Here is a 27,514-nt window from a genome sequence, read left to right as displayed (position 1 = left end):
TCACCTCCTTAGCCTCTCTTGTCTATTTCACCTCCTCAGCATCTCTTCTCTATTTCACCTCTGTAACCTCTCTCAAATATGCCTTCTGCCCTCCTTTGACACTACCACCTCCTTGTGTAGACCCTCACCACCTCTAGTCTGGATTATCATGATAGCTACTGGGGCTAAGAGGAGGAGGTCTGCCCCAAGTCTCTCCCCCCTGCAATCCATCCTCCATTTAGCCACTAAACTGATTTTCCTGAAGTACAGGTCCAATCACGTCACTTCCCCTACTCAATAAGCTCCAGTGGCTTCCTATTGCCTCCATTACTAAAAACAAAATCCTCTACTTGGCATTCAAAACCATTCATAACCCAGTCCCCTCCTACCTTGCCAGTCTTCTTACATCTTACTTTCCAAATGTCCTCTTCCATGTAGTGACACTGGCCCCTGGCTGCTCCACAAACAAGGCTTTCCATCTCTCAGCTCCAGGTGTTTTCTCTGTCTATCCCCCATGACTTAAATGCTTTCCCTCTTCTGTTTTGACTACTAACCTCCCTGGCTTCCTTTAAGGTCCAACTAAAAATCCCACTTTCTACAAGAAGCCTTTCCCAATCCCTCTTAATTCCAAAGCCCTCTCTGTTAATTATTACCTACTTATGTTATGTATGACTTTTTTGTATATATTTGTTTACATATTGTCTTCCCCATTAGATTGTACTAACTTCTTGAGGGTAGGAACTGTCTTTCCCTACTTTTCTCCAACACTTAGCACAGTGTCTTACACATAGCAGGCGCTTAATAAATATTTATTGATTGATTGCTTAACATCCCTTCTCAGCATGGTCTAATGGAAACAAAGCTATGTGGATTTGGAGTTTGAGAAACTAGTTTCAAATCCTGACTTGGCTGCTCACTACTAGTGTGCCATTGGCCAAGTCACTCCCCTCCCTAAGTTTCAGTTTCTTTACCTATAAAATGAGGGGATTGGACTTCCTATGGTTCTAGGATCCTTATTTACAATACTGATCAATCAGCATTTATTGAAGATTGAAGACCACCAACAATCAGTAAACAATTATTAATTACTATATGCCAAGCATCATGAGAACAAAGAAATTTTGAAAACAGTCCCTGATCTCAAGGAGCTCATTAGAGGATTCTAATAAGTTATTAAGTAAATTGTCAATTATTTCCCTGGGATATTTCACAACTAGGAAGGACAAAAATCACACTTATTGAGCTCCTGCTGTGAGTGAGATCCTATGAAGTTTAGATCCAGTACGGTAAATCCCAATTCAACAAATATTTTTAAGTATCTACTACAAAGGAGAAACTGTACCTACAACAGTGAGATGCAAAGACAAAATTGAAAACAGTTCCTGCCCTCAAGGAGCTTATATCTATTGAAGGCAGGGAAATAAAAAGGGGTAAATAGATACAAAGTATATTTGTTGTTGTTCATTCATTTCAGTTGTGTTGGACTTTTCATGACCCCATTTGGGGTTTTCTTGGCAGAGATACTGGAGTAGTTTGCTATTTCCTTCTCTAGCTCATTTTACAAATAAGGAAACTGAGGCAAACAGAGTGAAGTGACTTGCTCAAGATCACACAGCTAGGAAGTACCTGAGGTCAGATTTGAACTCAGGTCTTCCTGACCCCAGGCCAGGCACTCTATCCACTGCCCATAAAGTAATATAAATAATTTCAAGAGAGTGGGAACATTAACAACTGGAAAGAAAAGGAAAGCCTTGAAAGGGATGTGTAGTAGCTGGGAACTGAAGAGATAAATCAAAACTCTCATTTTACACATGAAGACCATCAGCAAATATTCATTATATAAATAATTATATAAATAATATCTATTATTTAAATATTTATTAAGCACCTACTATGTGCCAGAAAATACACCCAACAATGGAAATGCAAAGACAGAAGCTCTCAGGGATCTTATATCCTGCTGCTGGAGATAATGAGAGCAAACGCCAGAGGATAAATATGTGGAAGTGACTTAACCAAGGTCACAAAGGTAATAAAGCACTAACAGTTATATAACACTTTTAGGTTTATAAATCACTTTACATGTAATATATTATTTGATCTTCACAACAACCCTGGGAAGTTGGTTCTAGAGGCACTATTTTCCCCATTTTATAGACAGGGACCTTAGACTCAGGTTGGCAGACTTGCTTAGAGTCATATGGGAAAAGTTTTTAAGTTGGGATTCTGAACCCCAGGCTGCTGGAGGTCCTTTCTGGTGCACATAAGCAAAGAGACAGTGGGGTTCAGGGAAAGGAGCACTGGTTCTGGTGTCAGAGGACCAACCAGGAGACTCCTGGAGCTAGTCAGACTGGTCAGGGAATGAAATTTTTAACGTGAACATTTACACCTCGAAATTGACCGACATTACAAATCAGGACTTGATTTGTTGTTTTGTTGATTATCAAATAATGGAGAAAACGCTAATAATGGAAGTTAAAGTGTATCGTGGGCACATTTTTCCCATGCCAAACCAGATGTTAAACACTTATTCTACAGAGGATATTGGCTTGAATCTGGCTTCCAATGTTCACTACCCATGTAACTCTAGGCAAGTCACTTCATTTCCCTGGGCTTCAGTTTCTTTATTCCTAAAAAGAGAGATAGGCTTGAGGGATGGCCTTCCAGCTGTCATTCTATGGACTCCTATGGGCCTCTCTGGTCTCTGATCCTTCTCTCTAACAGGGACAGCTGGGCAGGAGGAGGGAGGGGGTATCACGCACAGCGAGCTCTTGGCTTCCTCCCACCTCTGACAAACTGAATCATTTCAGTTCTGGTTTGGGGTCAGCTCAAAGCAGGATAGAAACAAAGCGGAAAAGGGCTGGAAGGAAGCAGTAGTTCCCAAACCAGAGCTCAAGGGGCTGCCTTTCTACACATAACAGGTTCTAAAGGTTTCCTTCATAATCCTCTATATTTTATTTTATGCATTTAAAGATGTTATTCGGAGAAGGCATCCATAGACTTCACTGGCCTAACTACAAAAAGGGGTCTGTAATACATGCAAAAAAAGGTTAAGATACTCTGGACTAGATAATTTCTAAGGTCTCTGAGAGAAGCGGTCTGGCAGAGTGGATATAAGGCTGGACTTGGAGGCAGGGAGGCCTAGGTTCACAATCCTGCCTCTGAGACTTACTGACTAAGGGACTTTAGGCAAGTGATCCTCTTTGAGCCTCAGTTTCCTCATATTTTACAATGAGGAATTGGCCTCAAAGGTAGCTTTCATTTCTAAATTGATGATCCTATGGTCTTTCAACCCTAAATTTTGTGATACTAACTCTGTCTGGTACTGACACAAAGCACTGATATAAAGCAAAAATTTTAGAAAGGTAAGAGAGTTACAAATATTTTTGTTTTTTTTCATAATATTTTATTTTCCCCAATTATATGTAAAAAAACAATTTTAACATTATTTTTAAATTAAAAATTTTAAATTAAAATTTTTTTTTAAATTTGAGTTCCAAATTCTTTTCCTCCCTGAGAGGGTATGCAATTTGACATAGGTGCAATCATGCAAACAATTTTTGTTGTTCTTCAATCATTTTTCAATTGTATCTGACTCTTTGTGACCCCATTTGGAGTTTTCTTGGCAAAGATACTAGAGTAATTTGCCATTTCCTTCTCTAGCTTATTTTACAGATGAGGAAACTGAGGCAAACAGGGGTAAGTGACTTGTCCAGGGTAACACAGCTAGTAACGATCTTAGGACAGATTTGAACTCAGGAAGATGAGTCTTCTTGCCTCTAGGCCCAGCACTGTGTGCACTATGGCACCACCTAGCTGTTTGAATGCCAGGAGCATGTGTCAGGTAACAGGGAACCATTTGCTCAGTTTCCCTCTGGAGCCTTGAGGGCAAGAATTGTCTTTCCTTTTTGTAGTTATATTCCCAGCACCTAGCTCAGTGCCTTGTAGGCATTTCATAAATGCTTATTGGGTTGGATCAGGTTGGATTAGATTGAGTTTCCAGCAGATGAACCATTGACCCAAGCTAGCCTAGAGGTATGTCTTTTTTTTCTTTTTTGCTTTTTTTGGTGAGGCAATTGGGCTTAAGTGACTTGCCCAGGGTCACACAGCTAGTAAATGTCATGTGTCTGAGACTGGATTTGAACTCACGTCCTCCTGACTCCAAGGCCAAAGCTCCATCCACTATGCCACCTAGCTGCCCCAAGGCCTAGAGGTATGACTTAAAAGAGGGGGGATGACAGATGTTGAAGACTGATTAGGAAACTATTGTGATACAGTAGTTGAGGCAGGCAGCAGAAAATGGGCATGTACCCAGGAGGGGCCGGTGAGGAGAAGGGAGGGGAGGGGTGTGTTTAAGAGATATTGCAGAGGCAGACTCAACAGGAAATAATGGCCACTTGGGTATGAGAGCTGAGTAAGACGGACTAGTCAAAGCTAGGTGAATGGGAGCATCAGAGACCTCTGATCTAACCCTTCTAAGCACTTTGAATGGGCCAGCTTGCTCCCCCTGGTCTCTGATAGGGCCCAAACTAGCATGTACAGAGCTCTTCTCCCAGTGACTAATCCCAACCATTCAGGATTAGGTTACAGGTACCAGAAAGTGACTTGATGCTGACAATGACAGGAGTCATGCAACTGAATATTGTTCACCTCTGCTCTTGGAAATCTTAGCAATGCAGCTACTCAAAGTGAAGATGATGAGCTGAGAATCACTGGCTAAAAAACCTCCTATTGGGGGCCTTCCCTGATTCCCCCGGCTATTATTTTTCTCTGCTTCTTAAAAAACGTGCTTTGCATTCTGATGTAGCTTCTGTGTGTTTATTTATCTGTGTCAGGGTCATCTGGATTCCCCCTTCCCCATAAATAAAAGCTTCTGGGGAGCAGGCACTATTTCTTTTGTTGCTCTTATATGTCCAGCAGCTAGCATGGTGCCTAGCATATTCAGTGCTTAGAAAATGTGGATTAAATTGAGTTGAATAGGAACCAGGCTTCAGAACAAAAGGTTGTAAAAGTATCATCCCAGATGGGAATGCAGGAGAGCAAAAATGTATATATAGCATGCCATCGCACCCTGAATGTTTCCTACCATACTGATACTGGTAAGCCTAGAAGCCTGGCCTCTGGTGAAGGGCAGTCTAACACAGGTTTTTGTATAATAGTACACAGACTTTTTAGACTATTTGAGCTGGAAGGGACTTTCAAGGTCATCTAGTCCAATCTCCTCTTCATTTTACAGACTCAAGAGAGGGGAAGTGACTCATTCACTGACCTCATCTGTGGGGAGGGCAAGTGGATGAGACATTTGGGTGAGCAGGTGAATTAACCGATGGCTTGTTTCTAAAGTTAGGTTAAGTAAAAGCAGTAAGGACCTACAGCAGATGAGACTGAAACACTTCTCAGGACAGGGTAAGTGTTCCTAAATCATACTTATTTTTATTGAAAGTTCATAAGGAATTCTTGTGGGAAGTAATGCTACTTATTACTTCACCCTTTGGTGCTATGGGATGGACTTATGCTTTTTTGGTCAGGACTTACAGAACGTGAGAGCTGGGAAGGATCTTAAAATACAGAGTTCCAGCTGGAGAGGACTTTAGAATGTAGAATGTCAGAGGCTTTAGAGAATAGGTTGTAAGAGGTGAAAGGAGCCTTAGAGCATGTGTAGGAGCTGGTGGGACCCTTGTTACATTGTTACAATGTTGAAATACAGAACACAGAATGTTAGAGAAAAGATCTTGAAACACAGATTGTCAGAGCTAGGAGGGACTTTAAAACACAGAAAATGATTGTTGAAAGGGTCCTTACAACCTAGAATGTTGGAAGAGTCTTAGAACATTGAATGTCAAATCTGGTAAGGACTTTAGAGCATAGAAAATCAGAGCTGGAAGGGGTCCTTAAATACCATCTAGTCCAGGAGCTCTTAACCTAGGGTCTATGGATTTGTTTTTAAAAATATTTTGATAATCATATTTCAGTATAATTGGTTTCCTTCATAATCTTATGTATTTTATTTATTTATTTATTTTTAGTTTTCATCGTTCACTTTAATAAGATTTTGAGTTCTAAATTTTTCCCCTTCCCTCCTCTCCACTCTCCCCAAGACGGCGATCCAATATTTCTTAAAACATTATTCTGAGAAGGGATCCACAGGTTTCATCAGATGGCCAAAAGGTACAGAGAAGATTAAGAATCCTACCCACTCCCTGGCTAACTCCCTTATTTTATTTTATTTTATTTCTCTCTGCCCTCCGGGCCCCCCCCCCCATGGAGAATTTATTTCCCTTCTCATGTTTTAGTTGATATTCTTTGGTATTCTTTTTTTAAAAATACATTTTATCCCCCTTTCCATTACACGTTAAAACAATTTTAAAACATTTTTTTAACGTTTTGAGTTCCAAATTCTATCCCTCCCTCCTTCCTTCTTTCCCCTTCCCCCTCCCTGAGATGGTAAGCAATCAGATATAGGTTATACATGTGCAATCATGCAGAACATTTCCATATTAGTCATTTTGTACACGAAGCCTCGAATAAAAGAAAAAAAATGAAAGAAAGAAAGTGAAAAATAGCATGCTTCAGTCTGTATTCAAACAATATCAGTTCTTTCTCTGGAGGCGGATAGTTAACTCCCTTATTTTACAGTAGATCACGAAACGAGGTGAAAGTAGGGTAGTGACTTAGCCAGGTTCACACAGGCAAGCTGGGACATGAGCCCAGATTCCTGGATTCCACGTCCAAGGTTTTTCCTACTGAACCTTGAAGCTTGAGAGTGTGACTGGTGAAAAGAAGGGTCGAGGAGAAAACGGAGGAAATTGGAGGGGGAGGCGAGAAGCAAATCAAAGATACACTGGCTTACTTTGTAGTTGTGCCTGGGGGCCCCAGCTCTGACTGGAAACTTCTCCAGTCTCCCTCACACCAGGCAGGGTGAGTCAATTTCAGGGAAACAATTTGAAGATGATTTGAGAAGATAAGACTTGACCTGTTGGATTGGTGTTGGGCTGTGTAATTGGTGGGGTGAGACTCACAGCTGGAGTCTTGGCATGGAAAAATACACTCTTTGCCTGGGGACACTGGCTTAGCTTTCATTTAGGATGTGATATCCACTCCTCCCAAATTAATCCTGAGCCTGGAAACGTGCCATATTCCTTTCATTCCAAGTGACTTGTCCCCATCACTCCTGGAGAGCCTGGAAAGGTTGCCAATTCTTTGGTAAATTAGAAAGGCAGTTTGCTATGGGGAAAGAGGGGTGGACTTGAGATTCAGGTCTTAGTTCTGACAACCGGGTCATCCTCTCTACTCAATAACTTCAGTGGTTCCTTCCAGGATGAAATGTACACTCCTCTGTTTGGGGCATTCCTTGGCAGCTTGACTCCATCCTCCCTTTCTGGTCTTACTCTATACAGAACTCCCTTCTCAAACTGTACGATTCAGCTTTTACAGGCCTTCACACCGCGGTGTTCATCACACACGCATTCCTTATTCTAACTCCCCCACTGTCCTCCCAGCCAAGAATGGTCTCCCTTCTCACTTCCTGCATCTAGCCTTCAAGGCTTCCTTTAAGATTCAATTCAAATACCTCATTCTGCAGAAGGCCTTTCCTCATCTCTCTCTCCTCCCCTCTCAAACACACACACACACACACAAACACACACATACACATTTTTTTTCAGTCATGTCCAACTCTTCATGACCCCATATGGGGTTTTCTTGGCAAAGATGCTGGAGTGGTTTGTCATTTCTTTCTCCAGCTTATTTCACAGATGCAGAGACAAACAGGCTTAAGTGACTTGTCCAGCATCATAGGGTTGTTGTGAATTGAAAGCGTTCTAGAAATGTAGATGGATAATGGAAAAAATAAAATACTATTAAGTGGGAGGGGGAAAGAAATTAAATTTCTGTTTGGTTCCTGAAAAGAAAGAAAAAGTAGACCATGTAAGCTCAGAGGCTTCCTTATTGCAATTACCACTAGTGGGGACCCTCAGTTCTAGGATAACCCTGAAGAGGCAGGCGGTAGTTCTGTAATGGCAGTGGTTTGAGCCCCCACCAGTGTGTTTCTCTCCCAGATTACCTGCTAAGAACCATTGAGTCAGCCAGCCTTAAGTAGCTTTTAGAAAGGGGCATTTACTAAGGTGTTATAATAAGAACAATCATTAAAAAATTATATATTATATATATTTTTTTCCCAAAAAAATCTATGGGAAGCTATCCCAGAAGTACATACATAGTCCAAGGGAAAATGAGTTCAAATTCAGAAAGCACACATGTGACCAATGGGATAGCTCGCAGTTATTGATTGCTCCAAGTTCTCTTTTTCCATTTATGAGACATTCAAGATCATTTGAAACGGGCAAAATCCAGTCAAAGTGGGGAGGGTAGGGGAAAGGGGAAAGGATCTCTGGCCAAGGTCTAAGCTGAGGCTTCTCCTCCCCACCTTCCAGGTGGTTCCTTCTCAGGGGGTTCAGCTAGAACTCTTCACTCACAGCAACAACAATGATAATGATAGCTAGCACTTCTATAGGTATTTAAGGTTTGCAAAGCACTTTACAAATATTTTCTAATTTTATCCTCACAACAATTTTTACTCATCTTCCTGACTCCAGGTCCAGAACTCTATCCGTTGTACCATTAAGCTGCCAATTCTCTATCCTTCTCAACTCAGCTGATAATAATATATAATTCATAGATCAATAATAATAACAGTTAACATTTATATACTGCTTACTATATGCCAGGTACTATGCTAAGCACTTTCCAATTATTATCTCATTTGATCGTCACAACAACCCCGTGAGGTACTAATATGATCCTCATTTTACAAATGAGGAAACTGAGGCAAACAGGAGTTGAGTGATTTATCTAGGGTCACACCACTAGTGTCTATGGTCAAATTTGTACTCAGGTCTTCCTGACTCCAAGCCTAGCACTCTATTCACTGTGCCTTCTATAGCTGATCACTGAAATATGGTCAAGATTCCTCAGGAAGCCTTTTTGCACTTAGTTTAGGGTCTTTTATATGCCAAGAGATGGACTGATCATTTTCAGTCTTCCTCAGCATTGAAACAGGTACAGTTTTATCTACAAATGAATTCCTGAGCCTCAGCAGAGTAAAAAGAACCCTCTGTGTAAGCACAAGGAAAAAGATGAATAACAGAATGAGAAGTTTCTTTGTGTGTTTCTGCCTGCCCTTGCTCCCAAAATGCCACATGCTTAAAAAAAAAAGGAAGAAAGAAAAGAAAAGGCAGCAGAGTCAAGTGAATGGGAAGAACCATTCCAGGTAGCAAGAGAAACAAATGTGATTATATCTATTTCACTATGCGTTTTACCTGCACTTTGGATACGTTAAAGGGAACCTATCAGTACTGGGTCTGGAGTCAGGAAAGACCTGAGTTAAAATGTAACCTCAAGAGCTACATTTATACTAGATGGGTGACCCTGGGCAAGTCATTTCACCCTGTTTGTCTCACTTTCTTCATCTGTAAAAATGAGCTGGAGAAGGAAATGGCAAACCATCTTTGCCAAGAAAACCCCAAATGGAGTCAGACATGATCGTAACAACTGAACAACAACAAATCTTAAGAAAAAATGGAAAAGAAATATGAGTTGTTAGAAATGGACTCCCAACTGAACATCTATATGAGGGGAATTTGCAAAGTTACAGAATATGTGTATGTGTGTACGTGTGTGTTGGGGGGCAGTGTTATAATTTATTAATACTTTTTTTTAGGCTCAGATCAAGCATTTACTTCCTACATGAGACTTTTCTTGATCCCCTATTCCCCTCAATAATTAACACACACACATAATTATTTTTGTTTTTTATTTTGCTTTGACATGTCTGTGTTCATGCTGTTTTCCATCAGTTGAATGCAAGCCCTTTGATGGCAGGGGCGCATCTCTTTTTTTTTGTCTTTTTCAATCTCCAGTGCCTGGAATGAACACAAGGGCATTTAATAAATGCTTGTTGAAAAGGCAGCTAGGTGGTGCAGTGGTTAGAGCACTGGCCCTGGAGTCAAAAGGACCTGAGTTCAAATCTGGCCTAGACACTTGACACTTACTAGCAGGGTGACCCTGGGCAAGTCATTTAACCCCATTGCCTAGTCCCCCCCCCCAAAAAAACATAGCTCAATAAATGCTTGTTGAATGAAGGACTAAATATAATCTATTACAAAATGACTTTGGCTCCTTTCCAGCTATAAGAAATTATTCATAACCCTCCCCTCTCACTTTACAGGGGAGGGAGTTGGGGCCCAAGGTGGAGGGGCAGTGACTTGTCCAAGATCACACAGATCCCAAATAGCAGCGGCAGAGCCAGAACCCTTCCCCCTTCCCCAGCTGTTATGTGGCATGTGCCTGAGCCAGCTAGATGCCCTCCTTAACATTGCTTTCAAAGAGTTACAGCCCATTCTCAGAGAGCTTCCCTGCCCCATCCTTAGTCCTTATAGAACAATTTCTCTCGAGGCAGGAGATCCTGGAAGCTAGTTTTGAATTTCAGAATGTTGGCCACTTACCGAGAGGAAGACCCCTTTCTGAAGCAAAGCTTGAGCCATCCCAAACTCGACAGATAGAACTAGAAATATTCTTTTGGCTCAGCTTTGGCTGTGAGCAGTGGTTCTCAATCTTTTCAAGCCTGAGAACCGCCCTAATAGTTGTACTGTTAGAAATTTACGTTGGAAAACAATAAACAAAAAACCCTGCTACCGAGAATTCAGCAATGCTTTTTTAAATGATTTTTTTTTTTTTGCATTTTACCAGCACTGATAATACATTTGAAAAATAGTCATATGTGTGCAAGGCCTATTATTTAATCAGAAAGAATGTTAATTTACTATACTGAGTCATCTTGCAGAGTTTGTTGGCAGTAAATAAAGATCAAAATGACAATGCTTAGTGCACATACGGAATCCAGGACCCTGTGCAAAATAGCCTTGTAATAAGCAAAGAACAATAGTTTGCATTAATAGAGCACTTTAAGGTTGGAAAAAACCCCTTAAAATATTACCCTGCTTCTCGTGTCTCCCTTCTCCAATCTCTCCCTCCACTTGGTACTCCTTAAAGCACATGGCTAGCTGAGTCTCTCACCTGCTCAATAAGATTCAGTGGCTCCCCATTGCCTCCAGGATAAAATACAAATTCCTCTGGTATTTAAAGCCCTTCACAACCCAGATTTCCAGACTTACTTCCCTTTACTCTTTTTTCAACCATCCAGCCCCAAAGGCCTACTGGCTGATTCCATTTCTACCTCTGCGTGTTTGATTGTATGTGAGCTCAAGCAATCAGAGTAGTAGAGGGGAGAGTGCAATCGATTCAGAGGACTGGGAATTCTGCCTCTGTTCCTTATGCCCTAGAGCAGGCCATTTAACTTTTCTGGGACTCAGTTTCCTCATCTGCAAAATGATCTAGAGAAGGAAATGGCAAACCAGTCCAGTATCTTTGCCAAGGACACCTCAAATGGGGTCACTAAGAGTCAGAGAAAACTGAAAAACTACTGCAGCTAAGTGGCACGATGCTGGACCTGTATCAGGACGACCTGAATTCAAATCCTGCTTCAAACATTTACTAGCTGTGTGACCCTGAGCAAGTCATGTAACCTCAGTTTCTTTCAACTGTAAAATGGGGATAATAACAGAACCTGCCTCCCAGGACCATTGTGAGGATTGAAAGTGTTTAGCACCATTGCTGGTACATAGTAGGCACTATAGAAAGATTTACTTTCTTCTCTTTAAAATTAAGTTTTCTTTTTTTTAATTATGAACTTAAGCATCAATCCGCGTGCATTCTTCAATATACAAAAAGAATAGGAAAGAATATTGTATGCAAATCTATGAACTTCTCTTATGTAGTTTTTTTAAAGCAAATATTAAGTTTCACCCAATAGTCAGTAGGCATTCCTACCACGTGTCAGGCACTCTGCTAGGTGCTGGATACAAAGAAAGGTTTAAAAAAAAACAAAACCCTTCCTTGTCCTCAAGAAGCTCACAGTCTAATGACAGAGACAACATGAAAATAACTATGTAAAAACAAGATCCATACAGGATAAATCAGACATTATCAACAGAATTGTTACAGTAGTAACAAAACTGCTCCACTTAGCAGCAGCTCTCTTCTGTGTATTTTATTTCTTAAAGTTTCACTGATGTTCTCTCCTCTCCCCTCTCAAATCACCAAAGTATAATAACTTATTGGCTAAAGAGCTAGCCTTGAATTATTGAAGCCTGGGGTTCAAATCTTGCCATTGACACATGTGGCTATGTGACCCTGGGTAAGTCATTTACAATCTTTGTGCTCACAGTATTAATGCTCTTAGAATATAAATTTCAGAGAAGGAGCTGATCTGTGTTGTTAGAGCCTGTCCCCTGGGAGTTCCCTAAACCAGTGAAATCTTAGGTCCAGTTCTCAGCCTTCCCTAGTAACCAATAAGTATGGTCTGCTTTTAGCTTCTTTCCAAGCTCCAACCCTAAATTCGATCAAATGCCACCCCCCAGGGAGTCTGCACTCCCCCCTCCCCCATTTCCTTTCTATTTGCTGATTTGTGAATTGTTATATTCCCAGATTATAAAATCCTGGAGGGGTAGGAGCCGCATCCTACTACCTTCGGATCTTCAGTAACTAGCTGGGGGCCTTGTGCTTAGTAGGAATTTAGTCAATGTTTTATTGAAATAAACTGAATCTTTCCCCCTAGGGGCCCTTAGCCTACCAGGTAGGAACTCCTGGTCTTGTTCTTCTGTCATTCTCAGCCAGGTCTGACTCTCCATGACCCCATTTGGGGTTTTCTTGGCCAAGATACTGGAGTGGTTTGCCATTTCCTTCTCCAGCTCATTGGACAGCTGGACTAGACTGAAATGACTGAACAACAGTACCTACTTCCTGAGTCCAAGTCCATCCACTGCATCACATAGCTGCATAAAAGCTCTTAACCCAGTTGCCAGTCAGGTGATGCTACCCTGTGAGGTAATGAGTTCCCCATCACTAAGGATTGTCAAGCAATGACTGGGTGAACACTTTGGGAAGGGGCGGGGGTGGGGGGGGGGTTTCTATCAATAGTCAAGAGGACCAAGCCTTGGGTTTTAGCACTGTCTTGGGCTTGGGCTTTTAAGGTATCTGGAATCCCAAACTTTCTTATTTTGTAGATGAGGAACTGAATGCCAGAGAGGGGATATGATTTGTATGAAGTCGAATTGGCTGTGTAATGGTAGGTGAGCACTCATCACCACCACCAACCCCGCCCCGCCCCTTCCTGATCCCAGAGTATCCATTAACCCACAGTAAATGCTTCTTGAATTGAATTGATGGGGGTCCTGATTGACTGGAGAGAGCCTTGGACCAGAAGATCTAGGAGGCCCCTTCCAAAAATGTCCATTCTGTTTATCCCAGTCACACAAGGAGTAAGTTACTGGAGCCCAAATTCCACCCTATTTCTCTGACTTTCACGACACCGAAGCTACTGCTAAGAGCTCAATGAGGACAGGAACTGGGTTTTGTTCCCCGCCCCCCCATCCCACCCCACCCCCCACCCCCGCCCCTTTGTATGGCCAGCAATGTCAAGCACTTACGGGCTCTGAATGAATGTTCATTGAGCGCGTGAACCAGCGAGTGAAGCGAGGACAATTAACATGGGAGACAAATAGGACGGGTGTCTCCCTAGGTAATGAGGGTTTCGACTGAGAGCCTCGGCTCTTGGGCCACTCTGCCAGGGGTCATGCGAAGGAAGGCCTTCACCCTGGGTCACACAAACTGGTCTCCACTAAAGCGAGGACCCGAAGGAGGGATGTCCCCAAGATTCAGGGGTTCTTACCTGCTCCCCTGCCTCGGCATCGCTCATAGCAGGAGGCTCTAGGACCCTGGCAGGGTAGAGTAGAGTAGGGCTGGGCCGGGCAGGGCAGGCGGGGCGGTCTGGAGGCCCGGGTTGGTGGAGGGGCGTGGGTCTGGGAGGCGGACTAGAGCAGACTCGTTTCATGTATTGCTTCCTCCTTCTCCGTCTCCTCCCATCGATCACCTCTCTCTCTCTTTTTTTCTCTCTCTTGCACACTTACACATACATACGCGCTCACTCCCCGCCTTCCACATTGCCGTTCCCCCTTCCCCCGCGCACTCCAGCCCGCGGCGGGAGGCGGGCCGGCGGGAAGCTGGGGGTGGTCCGCCTGGAGGGCAGAACCGAACTCCCCCGGAGGTGAAAGAGGAGGCGGTTGCTTCGGGGAGGAGGAGCCCCAGCAGCAAAGGGACAGACTGCCGGCTAGGGGAGCGGACCAGCAGCACAGGTGAGCGCCCCGCCAGGTAGAGCCCGCGCCCCTTCCGACCCCAGCGGCCCAGGCAGAGCCAGGGAGCGCCACCGCGCCACACCCCCCCCCCCCCCGGCCGCTCGCTGGTCGCCTCCCCGACCCCCGCGACTCTGCCTGCTTGCCTGGAGGTCCTAGCTTCGGGAGGGGACTCCGGGGGTCTCTGGGGTTGAGCCAAGACCAAGCTGTGGGTCGGTCAGTTCTTTCCCTTGTTCGGGCTGGGGCTCCCCCCCTCATCCCTGGGCTGCGCCAGTCACGCCCCCTTCATGGCTGGTCTGAGTCGGGGGGCTTCGGAGTCCACCTTCCTCCCTACCTCGATCTCCTCTGCAGGGCTGCGCCGACCACTCCCCCCACCCCGAGCTCGAGAGGTAGGAGCAGTTTGGGGGCGTCTTCTCCTCCCAGGGGCAGACAGGCAGCCTCGGGCCTCTCCAGCCCCCCAATTCCCCATCCAGTCCCTTCGCATCCTTCAGATCGCGTCCTATCCTCCTGTCGGCCTGCCCTGGGGTAGCGCTCCAGCCCTCTGCCTGCCTCTTGGCCAGGGACTTTACCCTTGGGCCACCACTGAGGCACCGAGCACCCCCCTCCCCAACACACACACACCCATCCCCCCACCTTTTCCCCGCCGTAGTAGGAGGAGAAGGCTCTGCTGGAGGGACCCGCCCCCCGATCCCGGGTACCGCAACTGGCGTTCAGTCCTTCCCCTACTCCCTGCCCTCCCCCACCTCGGGCCGGGGATCTGCGACCCGACCCCCTACGCACACCTAGCTCTGCCTGCAGCGACTGTGAGTCTCTCATTCTGCTCTTGGTCTCGGCATTCCTGGGGCAGAAGTTTCTGTTCGTTTTAAGAGGGCTTCCAGGGTATGAAAGCGAGAAAAAACGATGAGTCCTGAAGGCTCCAGTAGTCAGTGGGTAGAGGCACAAAGTGGGCTAAGTCCATAGGTCAGAGGGTAATCGGAATGGTAGTCTGGAACTGAGGGAACAGAGGGAGGCTCTCTCTCCAGGGCATTCTGGAAGTCAATCAACAAACAAGCATTTACTAAGCTCCAGCAGCGTGCCAGACATTGTCCTAGCTCTGGATATAGGACAAATTGGGACAGTCCCACCCTCTTTTCTGGAAGTTGGGGGACCTAGGATTGAATTCCCTGCCTTGGTGACCTTGGGTAAGTCGCTTCCCAGAGGGCCCTTTGTTTCCTCAAATGAAGCTATGAGAGCTCTCCCAGATCGAAATCTGCTCATTCCATTGAATCACCTCACTTGTTTCATGTATTGCTGGGTCTTGGCAACACAGGGGCATTGTCTGAGTGGAAACTCCCCAGGGTCTGAAGGAACTCATCCTTGCTACCCAAGGGGCCCCAATCATTGCAAAGGTTCGCTGCATGAGGGCAGATAGGTTATGCATTAATAAAACCCAGTTTAGGGACTGGCCCTATACTGGCACAGTTCCTGCCTTGTATTTTTACAACCAAGGTGCTTGTAACTGCTGCCCAGGACTGGAGTTAGGCTGCCCCAGGGCCTTTGGCTCAAGCTGGATTCAGAAAAACCCCTAAATCATGTTTTTACAGGTGGCTGTTTTCAAAACCCCTCCCACTAGCTTTAAGGGAACATCTTCCCCCAGTTGTAGTAAAGGGCTGGGCAGAGAGATGCTTTGCCAGCAGACTGGACTCCTCTCTAGGTTACCTCTGGCAAAGTGAATTTGGAGTCAGAGGGTCTGGGTTCAAATGTGGCTCTCCTACTAATGTGATCTTGGCCAAGTTACTCTCTGTGCACATTTGCTGTTGTGTAAAATGAGGAAGTTGGATGTGGGAAGTCCTTCCCATCTGTAATTCTGTGTGTGTGAAATTCAGATATGTGAGTTCAAGAGGATAATATTAGAATATACATTGAGAGGAAAGACTCCTTAGAGGTGTCATCTAGCCTTTTGTTGTTGTTCAGTCCTGTCCGACTCTTCCTGCCCTCATTTGAGATTTTCTCGGCAAAGAGACTGGAGTGGTTTGCCATTTCCTGCTCCAGCTTATTTTCAGGTGAGGAAACTGAGGCAAACAGGGTTAAGTGACTTGTCCAGGGTCAGTAAGGGTTTAAGAGCAGATTTGAACTCAAGGAGAGAAGAGTCTTCCTGACTCCAGACCTGGTACTCTATCCACTTGGCCACTTAGCTCTCCCGAAGACAGCATGGTAAGTCCTAGTCTGAAACTATGTAGGGGTTCCACACTCCTGTAGCAGTTTAGAATGATACCCACCATGCTTTTGGAATGGCCCTCACTACAATAATCTCTATCATTTTATAGCTGAAGAAACTGAGGACCAGAGAGGTGGTCCTTCCCAAGGGCTACAGGTAGTAAGTGACAGGATTTGAACTCAGGGCCTTTGGCTCCAAGTTTAATGCACTTTTTACAGTGCTATACATGGAAGAAAAGGACCTCCCACAAATAGTCTGAAACTCCAGACCATTATGAAAAAATTAAACATGGTAGCCATCTTAAAGGGAAGACACTTCCCAATGGCTATGGCCTGAGGGCTCCAGTAGTTAGTGGGGAGAGGCACAAAGTTGGCTAAGTCCATTGGCCCAGTGTTGAAGAGTCAATCTCTGGCCTTTTTAGGAAAGCATCCAAAAGTACTTCTGTGCATTTTGTAACCAGTTCCCAAGTGGTTGGTTTCCCTGCTCTTGACCACTAACATTCCCCATGATGACCTGTCACAATTCTGATGGGTCTGATTTCCAGTTTTCACCTTATACAAATGTGTTTAGCCCACAAACTATTTCTTTGGAGGCCGGATCTGAGATTTTTTTCAGGCCACGTGAGTCTGAGCCAAGTGAACTCTGCCTGGTTAGTTTAGTGGGTGTAGCTCCAGGAGGAGATAGAGAAGCAGGAAGGAGGGATTTCCCACTTAACTTGTCTTTGGAAATTTTCTTCTAATAGCTTGCCAACAGTATCTTTAGTTTCTCTTTTAGCAATTCCTAAGTCATTTCAATAGTTACTTCCAGGACACCAAAAAAAAAAAAGATCGCATGATGTAAGATTAGGAGGGAGAACAGTCCCGTGAAAGAATTTTGCATTTGGAGTCAGAAGACCTGGGTTACGATCCTGGCTCTGCCATTGACTACCTTTGTGACCTTGGGCAAGTGAGTTAACTTCTCTGGGCCTCAGTTTCCTCATCTGTAAAGTGAGCAGTTAGATGAGATCGACAAAGTCAAACAGGAAGCCCAAATGCAACCTGCAGCCCAGGTGCACCCAAACCAGATGAAAATGTAACTGGGAGATATTTAACAGAAGAAAAATACAATAAAACATAGATAAATATATTTTAAAACTAAGTCAGTATTTGGCCCACAGGGATCCTTCTGTGCAAGATTAGGGGGCCTTATTTCTGCTTGAATTTGATACCACTGTCCTTAGAGGACCTCTGGGCTTCCTTGCAGCTGCAAATCTGTGACTCTAAGATCTTAGTGAAAATAGACTTGATTCCATCTCAGGGGGCATTGATAAGAGTCCTACCCATCAGTCACCTGTTTGAAGTTGAGCAAAGTTTCTTGAACAGGAGACAGATATTTTTCATTCCATAATCTTAAAGACAAGGCTTAAACCGAAAGTCACGCGTTCCACCCAGACAAGAAGCTTTCTAAGGTTGGAGGAAACTGTGTGGGGTGTTGCAAAGCAAACTGACGCTGGGGTCATAGGACCTGAATTTGCATCCTGACATTTCCACTTTTGCCCTGTGTGACTTTGGGCAGGCCGCTGCTTTCTCTGGGTTTCTGTTTTCTCAGCTGGAAAATGAGAGGGTTGGATAAGATAAACTTTAATGTTTCTAGTTCTAGGATCCTATTAAGTAACCAGTCCACTGAAGTGCTGAAATTCTAGGATTCTGTTCTCTGGGTCTAACTTTCACTAAAATGTAAATGACTGCTACTGAATCCTTTCTGGGGAGGAGAGTTTGTGAAGGAGGAAAGGGGAGTTACCAAGGTACCTTGCCCATGATAGAGGTAAGCATAAGCTCCAAGGAGAAGGTAAAATGTGAGGAAAAGGAGTTTGGGGGTTTCTTCCATTGACCTGGTCTTTTGGCTCTATAATGACACATTGCTTTAAGGTTTGCCAAATGCTTTCCTTATAACCACTCAGTGAGTAGTATTAATAGTAGGGCAATTACTTTTTTTGTCCCAGTTTTTCAGATACGGAAACTAAGGTACAGAGGGACTTGCCTAGTGTCACACAGCTAGTAAATATTGGAGTTGGGATCTATGAGGAAGCTTGGTACAGTGGAAAGAACTCTGGAGCTGTAGTCAGAGGATTTGGGTTCAAATTTTACCTTTGCTGTTTACTGTGTGACACTGGGTAAATCATTTAACCTTCCTGGTCCTCAGTTTCCTCATCTGTCAAATGAGTGGGTTGAACTAGATGGTCTCTTTCTGCTCCAGATATGTGTTCTGTTCTTTTCAAGTTGCAGTGACCAATTGCAGATATACTACAGATCTGAAAGAATCAACAGGCATCTATTAAGAGGAAGAAGGAGCAAGGGTGTTATTTGTTGCAAGAAATCATAATTTTACCATGAGATAAATATTTTCATCCCACTATCTCCATTTTCTCTGCCTGTTGTACTGGGGGGACAGTGTACCCTGTCAATTGATGCAGCTCAGTTCTTTGAGGTATTTTAAAATTGAAGTCCTTGTAGCAGGGCAGCAGCTAGGTGGTGCAGTAGATGGAGGGCCTGGAGTCAGGAAGACCTGAGTTCAAATTTGGCCTCAAACCCTTACTAGCTGGGTGATCCTGGGCAAGTCACTTTACCCTGTTTGCCTCAGTTTCCTCATCAGAAAAAAAAAGCTAGAGAAGGAAATGGCAAACCACTCCAGTATTTCTGCCAAGAAAACCCCAAATGGGGTCATGGAGAGTCAGACAGGACTGAAATGACTGAACAACAACAACAGTCTGTGTAGTATGAAAAACTTAACCGTGTGCCCAGCACTGTGCAAAGACAACAATAAAACCATCTCGGCTCTCAAGAAGTTTGCTTTCTATTAAGGGAAACAATGTCCTGAACAAGGTAGGAGGGCGCTAGGAGCCAAGGGCATCAGAAAAGATGGAGAAGATGGTGCTTGAGCTGTCTTGAAGGAAGAGAGGAATTCTAAGAGGCCAAGGTGAGGAGGGAGCAGTTTCCAGGCATGGGAGACAGACAGTCTGAAGCCAAGAGGCTGGGATAGGAGATGGAGTGTGGTATAAAGGCAAGCAAGCTAGCCTGACTGGACCCAAGAGCGTGGGAAGGGGAGTAATGTGTAATAAGGCGGGGTGGAGGGTTTGGGGAGAAAGGGGAAAGCTAACACTGTTTGGACACACTGTGGTTGATACCCTCAACTGATCACAGAATTAGGCCTGGAAGAACCTGGACAGACCCTTTAACTAAACCTTCTTTAACAAGTCCCTCCTGCCCATCCTCCTACAGATATTGCTCTTACTGTTGATATAGGCCTTCTGGGTAGGGAGGAGCAGGCTGCCCAAGGCTCAGGATATTTTTTCATTCTAGTGTGAGAGAACAGCAACAGGGGAGTTGCTTTAAAAGGACAAAGCTGCCAGTTGGAGAACTACCGGGCAGTGCCCAGATTAACATTCACTGTCTGTCAGAGTCAGTTCCCTGGAGGCTGCTGCAGTGGAAAGAATGCTTGCTTGGAAATAAAAGGAAAGAGATTTGAGTCCTGCCTCTGCCCATTTGCTACTTGTGGGGCCTTGGGCCAGTCACTACCCCTCTCTGGGTCTCAGTTTCTCTCTATCTAAAATAAAGAAGATGCACTAAAGGACCGCTAGGGAGCCATTTAGCTCTGAAGCTGTGATTCTCACTTGGGGCAAACTGTTTCCCTTTTCTTCCAAGGTAAAATAAGGGGGTTGCTGAGGGTCACAAAGATAGCAAGCCTCAGGGGTTGAATTTGAAACCAGTTCCTCTAAGTCCAGATGTTACTACCCTTCCTCCCGAGTCTTGGAGTCAAGAGACCCTTGGAGTGAATTTCAATTCTGGCACTGCGTCATTGACACTAGTGATTTAACCTCTCATCTATAAAATGGGATAATGACAATTGATTAACTTAACCCAGGGGCTGTTCTGAGTATGAGGGCCTCAAGGTGACTTGCAGGTGGCCCTGGACTCTCAGAGACTATGCTTGTGTCCAAGATCTGGCAGGTCCCACTGACCTACAGAGGCTTTGAGTGTGGGCCTGGCGATATGTTGCTGCATATCTGTAAGTCACCCAGATCTAGTTAAGAAGGGAAAGCCTTAGCCCTTGGTTGGGTGCAGGGTGGCAAGATTTCCAGCTGCAGCTGCTTTCAGAGACATTCACCTATGTTAAAAGAGGCTCATGATTTGCCTTGGTGGAGAGACAAAATTACAAGTCCTTGGAGGTGGATATTGACGGCTATAACATGGCACAGGTGTGGACAGTTGTCAGCATAGTAACAGCTCCAGCTGTTGCAGGAAGGATCTTTTGGAGGTTCCTTGATTCCACCCTCCAACTCTCTGAGTGCAGGTCCTTCCCAGTCCTTGCCTGGCTGTTGCCAGTAACAGGCTATACCTTCTCCAAGCTCCCCTGGGCACTGTGCAGTATCTTAGGCATCATCCCTGGTTCAAACCAAACATCCTTCCCACCGTCCACCTTTCTTCCTCAAATTCTGGGACTTAGCTCAACTCTTCCCACAATCTCTACTATTTTCTCACTTCTAACTCCCAATGCTTATAGCACAGTGCCTGGCACATAGTAGGTGCTTAATAAATGTTTATTGAATTTGAACTTCTCCTTGGGGGCAAGATGGTCATGAGAAAGCCCTAGATTTGAAACCAGGGGACTAGACCGTAGTTTCTTACTGGCTATCTGACCTTGGACAGTTTCCCCCTCTGAGCCTCATTTTTCTCCTCTGGAGAAATGAACTTGGACTTTGAGGTCTCTTCCATCTTGAAATCTTTGAAGCTACAAAACTCTTAGAGCCATATCTTCCTCATCTGCAAAATGGGGACAATGTTATCTATACAACCTACTTTACAGGGTTAGTTGTTGGAGAGGAAGTACTTTGTAAGCCTTAAAAGCTATAGAAATATGGAGCTGTTTATTTTTTTGATTCAATTGGTGCAGAGAATTCTTCATGGGGAAACTCCTAACACCAGTGCAGAGACTCACTTCCTCAGAAACTTGTGGTCTTCCAGTTGTACCAGGGCACTGATAAGTTTAGCCCTTTGGCCAGGGTCACACAGGTAGTATGTGTCCTAAGCCGGGGATAGAAGTCCATTTCTGTGGAGGTGAATCTTCTACCTGCCTTTGATTTATGAAAACCCTAAAAATGATCATTTTCTCTTCTTCCTCACCCTCCAGTAACTCCCTCCAGCTAAGATCAGGCTTGCCTTTGAGCAGAAAATTGAGTGGAAGTGAAACCTGGGCTTCCCCAGTCCCTCGAGCTCTTGGGCCTTCACTCCCATGGGAAGTTCCAGGATTGGCTGGCAAAATCAGGGGGCTTCTGAAGGAGCTGGAGATGGGCCCTGGGAAGGGGGCTAGTTATCTTGTAGGGTGAGTTTGTGATGTGGGCCAAAGGGTCTCCACTGAGTTTTCCGTTGATCCCTCATTGAGCCTCATTTTTTGATTATTCAATTCAACAAATACTTATTTTCCCCATTGGTGGATTAGTTTTAACAATTTTTAACCTCATCCTTCTGTACCCTCAGGTTGTGCTTTGGGTCAAGGAATTTGGCATTAGGGTTGAGGATTGCAGAGCTAGAGGTAAAAGAGAAACCTTACAGATTTTCTAGGGCTAGGCCACCTCTTCTCATTTACAGATGAGTGTGGACATTTTTACAGATGGGACCCAGAGTGGTTATAAGACGTATCCCAGGTTACATAGTGTCAGAGGAAGGATTTGAACCCAGGTCCTCTGACTAAATGCAATGTTGTCTCTGCCCAAATGAGTCATAATTAAGTAGAATTTTCCTTAAAAGTCATGAAACAAATAATAAGCAAAAACAGACATTTTTCATATTTGGGATATTTTGGGATTACCAACCCCCTTCCATTAGCCTGGGCTTCCACTTCAAACTAGGAAAATGTATATTAGGGCAGCTAGACGGTGCAGTGGCTGGAGTAGTGGCCTGGAGTCAGGAAGACTCATCTTTAGGAATTCAAATCCAGCCTCAGATTCTTACTAGCTGGGTGACCTTGGGCAAGTCACTTCACCCTGTTTGCCTCAGTTTCCTCATCTGTTAAATGAGCTGGAGAAGGAAATGGTGAACCACTCCAGTATCTCTTCCAAGAAAACCCCAAAATGGGGTCGCAAAGAGTGAGACACAACTGAAAAATGACTGAACAGCAGCAAAAATATATATTAAGCTTCACTTTCAAGGAAGGGGAGATACAAAGACAAAAAGAATTAAACACAACCTGTCCTTGACATATAGGTAGTTCAGTGGTTAGAGTGTTGGATCTGCAGTCAGGGAGACCCAAGTTAAAATTCTGCCTCAGATACTAGCTGTGTGACCTTGAGTAAGTCACTTAACTGCTGTTTGCCTCAGTTTCCCTCATCTGTGAAGTGGGAGGGTTGGTCTCTGAAGGCCCTTCCAGCTCCAGAGCAGCGATCCTAAGACCTGCTCCGGATTGCACGGCTAAGTGTCAGAGGAAGGAGTCCAGCTTACATCTCCTAAATCGGAGCCAAGGGCTCTTTCCACAACACCATCTTGACTCTGCTGGGATGGCAGGGACCCCATGAACCCAACACACATGAGTAGGCCTACTGAAGGCTCCGAGATGGATACCAGCAGCCAAAATCACTGCTCGTTTATCGGCAACAACAGGGTGAGTTAGGAAGAGAGCTGGATTCCGAGCTAGAGGATTTGGTTTCAGATTCGTCCTCTGTGGATCTGTCTATGTGATCAGAGGCAAGTCATTTCCTGTCCCTGCCTCCGCTTTCTCATCATGATGTGAGGGAGGTGGCCTAAAATGATCACTGCTTTCATTCCTTTGAACCCCTCGATGTGAAGAAAGCCAGGGGAATGTCCTAGAGATGGAGGGTTTAGAACTGAAAGGGACCTAAAAACCCAACTTGTCCAGCCTCCTTTCTTCATTAAAAAAAAAAAAAAAGGAAACTGAGTCCCAGAGAGGAGCATCGGCTTTGCCCTCGGCCTCGTGTCTCATCAGGAAAATGAACTCAGGTCCTTGAGACTCTTCGGGTGTTTGGTCTCAGGCAGGAAAGGCGAAGGAAAGACAAAGAATGTGTCTTAAAGCCAGGGAGACCTGGCTCTGTGATACTTGAGAAGTCACCTAACCTGCTACATAGTAATCATTGATAGGTGTTGACTGACACACTGACAACCTCTCATTGCTCTAGGAAACACTCTCTAAGGCTGTTAAGTTGCAAAAAAGGTTCTGACCTGCATTAGTAGAGTTAATTCCTAGGCTGATGAAATCCTTCTCCACCCCTTCATATGCCTAGATTCCAGCTGAAGTGACCTGCTTGCTTTTCCCAAAATTGACATTCTGTCTTCTGGAAAGGACCTTAGAGATCTGGTCCAACTTCTGCATTTTACAGAAAAAGAAACTGAGTCTCCTTCAGGGGACATGATTCAAAGGGGACCACAGAGCTGAGACTAGAACCCAAGGCCTTTTGATGATAAGCTCCTTGAAAGCAGTGACTTTTTCATTTTGTATTAAAGGCAACTATATGGTCCTGTGGACCTGGAGTCAGGAAGACCTGAATTCAAATGTGACCCTTATCAGTTTTATGACCCTGGGCAAATCACTCTGTTTGCCTCAGTTTCCTTACGTATAAAATGGACATAATAATAGTACCTACCTCCAGGATTGTTATAAGGATCAAATGAGATAATATTTGTAAATTACTTAGAGTGGTGCCAGGTACACAGTAGGTGTTTAATACATGCTTCTTTTCCTTCCCCCTTTTTTTGGCCAGATCTGTGATTTTCCCCCCATTTACACTCTACATATCTTGTATATAAAATTTGTCTTCCCCCATTAAATGTGAGCTCCTTAAGGACAGGGACTAGGGCATTGCCTTTCTTTATATCCCCAGGGATGGTGCCTAATAAGTGCTTATTAAATGCTTCTTGACTGACTGATTTCATTGGCATGGGGGACTCCAGATGAGGAAACTGAGTCTACCAATGCGGACTAGCAACTGATCTCCAATTTATAGTCTTAGAGGGTTTGCCTGAGGCCCTGAGAGCTTAGGTGATTTGTCCATGGTCTTACAACTACTGTGCCTTAAACCCTGGTCTTCCTGGCTCTGCAGCCAGCTCTGTAACCACTATGCATGCTGCCTCCCCTAAGACACAGTGAATGCTTGTTGAATCTAAATGCCCCGGTGAGCACAATAGGCTGCTAATTCCCTTCCCTTCCCTTCCAGTGGCGGACTCTTAGACTCTTTACTTTCCTTCTGCACTCTGCTCAAGGGCCAGAACCAATAGGAAGCCTCTTCTGGTTGTCCCCTGGTGTCCCCTTAATTAGGACTTTCTCCTTTCTCTATCCTGTATTTATTTATCGATTTATATTTTATATCTTCCCTCCTCCCCATAAGACTGTACATACTTGAGAGCTGGGTCGATTTTTGCTCATTTTTGTCTCCACCATTAAAGAGATTATAGAGAAGACATGGGAAGCCCCAGAGAAATCTGAGTCCCCAGAGGTTGCTACAGCTTTGCCAATTCAAACTGCGCCAGCTCAGTACATCTAGCACACACCATCTCAGCTTTTGACTCTGGACCTAAGCACAGTGTTATTTGGATGGCAGAAATACAAAAAGACCCAAAGGGGCCTCGAGGGATTGAAAATTAATTGAAAAATTAATTCATCTCTACTATGTGCACTTCCCTACTGGGGGCACTGTCTTGCCCATAGTAGGCACTTAACAAAAGCTTATGGGTTGCATCTTCACCATCGGGGGAGTGGCCGTCTCTCCAAGGAAGGGAAAAAGATCTGAGATGTCTGCCTTGGGTACCATAAAAGCCAGAAGGCTCTTGCCTTTGGGGACTGGTGTGTTTTTGTCATCTTGTGCCCAGCCTGCTAGGAGAGATGCCCAAGCCCTAATTGTCACAGTGTAGGGGATGTAGTTTGTTGACACTTTGTGGAGTACAGTCAAATTTCCTCCTTTTGGGTTGGCATTGGGAGACCACTAATGGTATGACAGCCTGGCTAATTACAATTTGCAGCCTAGCACTGTTGGTTGGGATTGTCTTTGAGTAATTATTGTTTTGAAAACAGTGATGGAGTCTGACAAATACCAGTACTTCAGGGTAAACATTCTCTCACCATCTGCCTTCCTTTTGGCTATGCTATGCTAATTTGATTTGCTTGGGCTGGGCACAGTAAGGAAGGGAGGAAGGAGGGAACTGGGTTTGTTGATTGGAATACTCCGGCTTGGTTGGAATACTCCAGCATGTCAGCCTTTTGAATACTTCTGGAGAGGTGCCCTAGGGACTTCTGGTGTGGAAATTCCCTCCACCAAGCAGACTGGCAACTTGTCTTCAAGAAAATGGCCTGGCAACATTGAAAGGGTAAGTGGTCTGCCTTTGTGCTCAGCTAGTATTTGCCTGAGGCAGAACTCTGACCCAGGTATTCCTGACTGTGAGGCTAACTGTCCATCAGACCAGGATGCTTCTATGCATCTCCAACAAGTGTTAAAAATTGAGAAGTTACTTTAGGTGGCAGGACTTTTTCAAAATCTTTAGTCCTTCCATGGCTCTGTCCTTTTCTACATATTGAGCCCGTAGCTTTCCCTGGACCTCTGTCTCGATGGTGTGTTTCCATGAACCTAGTTGGTCTGAGGTGCAGCAGGGCACAGTTCTAATGTCATCTTTGTTATATCTCCCCTCCCAGAATAGCATTTATCACATGCTCTTGTACCCAGCAAGGGCCTTTGTTGGTGTTCAGTCGTTTCAGTTTTGTCTGACTCTTTCTGACCCCATTTGGGGTTTTCTTGGCAGAGATCCTGGAGTGGTTTGCCATTTCCTTCTCCAGCTCATTTTACAGATGAGAAAAGTGAGGCAAACAGGGTGAAGTGAATTGCCCGGGGTCACACAGCTAGTAAGTGTCTGAGGCTGGATTTGAGCTCAGGAAGATGAGTCTTCCTGACTCCAGATCCACCTAGCTGTCCTTGTAAATGCCTAATACATATTGTACTAAGGACCTCTATGCAAAGCCATCACTTTTGTAAATAACAGCTCCAAGTTCCTGGCCGTCGGCTCATTAATTTTATTGTAACTCATATCAATCATTTACAAGGTGTCCCAAAAGTCTTAGTTATTAAAGCTTAAAACTGCACTAAGATTTTGGGGATATCTTATAATAAGCATTCACTACTTGCCTGGCATTGAGCTAAGTGCTAGAGATTGCCTTCTTCCCCCAAAAAAGACTTTAAGATTTATGAATTTATAATAATCCTGTGAGGATAATGATATAAGTATTATCATCATTATTATTATTGCTCCTTTTTATTTTTAATTTTTTTTTTAGGTAATTGGGGTTAAGTGATTTGCCCAGGGTCACACACAGCTAGTAAGTGTCAAGTGTTTGGTCTGACTCCAGATTTGAACTCAGGTTCTCCTGACTTCAAGGCCAGTGCTCTATCCACTCCGCCCCCTATTGCTTCCTTTAAAAGAAACTGAGGCTCAGAGAGGTTAAGCAATTTCCCCAAGGTTACATAGCTAGTAATTAGGATTCCAAACCTAGGACTCCTGATTTTTAGGTCCAGCATCCTTTTCTCTTGTGGTCTTCACAAATGCAGCCCAGGCTGCATTTTTTTTTTTTGAGGCTATCAGGATTAAGTGACTTGCCCAGGGTCACACAGCTAGTAAGTGTCTGAGGCCACATTTGAACTCAGGTCCTCCTGACTCTAGACCCAGTGCCCTATCCACTGTGCCACCTCGCTGCCCTCCAGGCTGCATTTCTAAACTCTAGAGCCTAAGATTGGAGGCTTGAGAAAAGGAAAAAATGAGAAAGTAAGTCTCCAATCATGTTCCATTAGAGTGGGCATTCTTAACCTGGGGTCCATGAAGTTGTTGTTGGGTTTTGGGGTTTTTTGTTTTAGCTTTGTTTTTACATATGTTGATAAGTGTATTTCCATGTTATACATAAATAATTTGCTTACCAAATTTGCAGGCGACACCAAGCTAGGTGGGATAGATAACATGCCAGAAGACAGAGGCAAGATCTGAAAAGGTCTCAGTAAACCAAAATGTAGGGCCAGATCTTTAAATAAAATGAGGTTTTAAGGGCTAAATGTAAAATCATATAAGTTTAA

At 44.3% G+C, this 27,514-nt stretch overlaps 1 protein-coding gene across 3 annotated transcripts in view; it reads left to right on the top strand.

The window, feature by feature from the left end:
* Positions 1-5,292: 5,292 nt before the first annotated feature.
* Positions 5,293-27,514, top strand: part of TMEM51 (transmembrane protein 51) — an 83,538-nt gene continuing 61,316 nt past the window's right edge. Inside the window, exon 1 of one of the 3 annotated variants that reach the window (XM_027859780.1) lies at positions 5,293-5,385. The gene's annotated coding sequence lies outside the window, so the exon portion shown is untranslated. Of the gene's footprint in view, positions 5,386-14,113; positions 14,229-27,514 lie in introns of those variants that run through there. The other 2 variants (XM_027859779.1, XM_027859781.1) reach the window with 2 other exon arrangements.

The sequence above is a fragment of the Vombatus ursinus genome, unplaced genomic scaffold (genome assembly GCF_900497805.2).
Source record: "Vombatus ursinus unplaced genomic scaffold, bare-nosed wombat genome assembly UNPS02014172.1, whole genome shotgun sequence".
Classification (NCBI taxonomy): Eukaryota; Metazoa; Chordata; class Mammalia; order Diprotodontia; family Vombatidae; genus Vombatus; species Vombatus ursinus.
The sequence above is the reverse complement of the archived record's forward strand: the minus strand, read 5'-3'. Positions and strand labels throughout refer to the sequence as shown.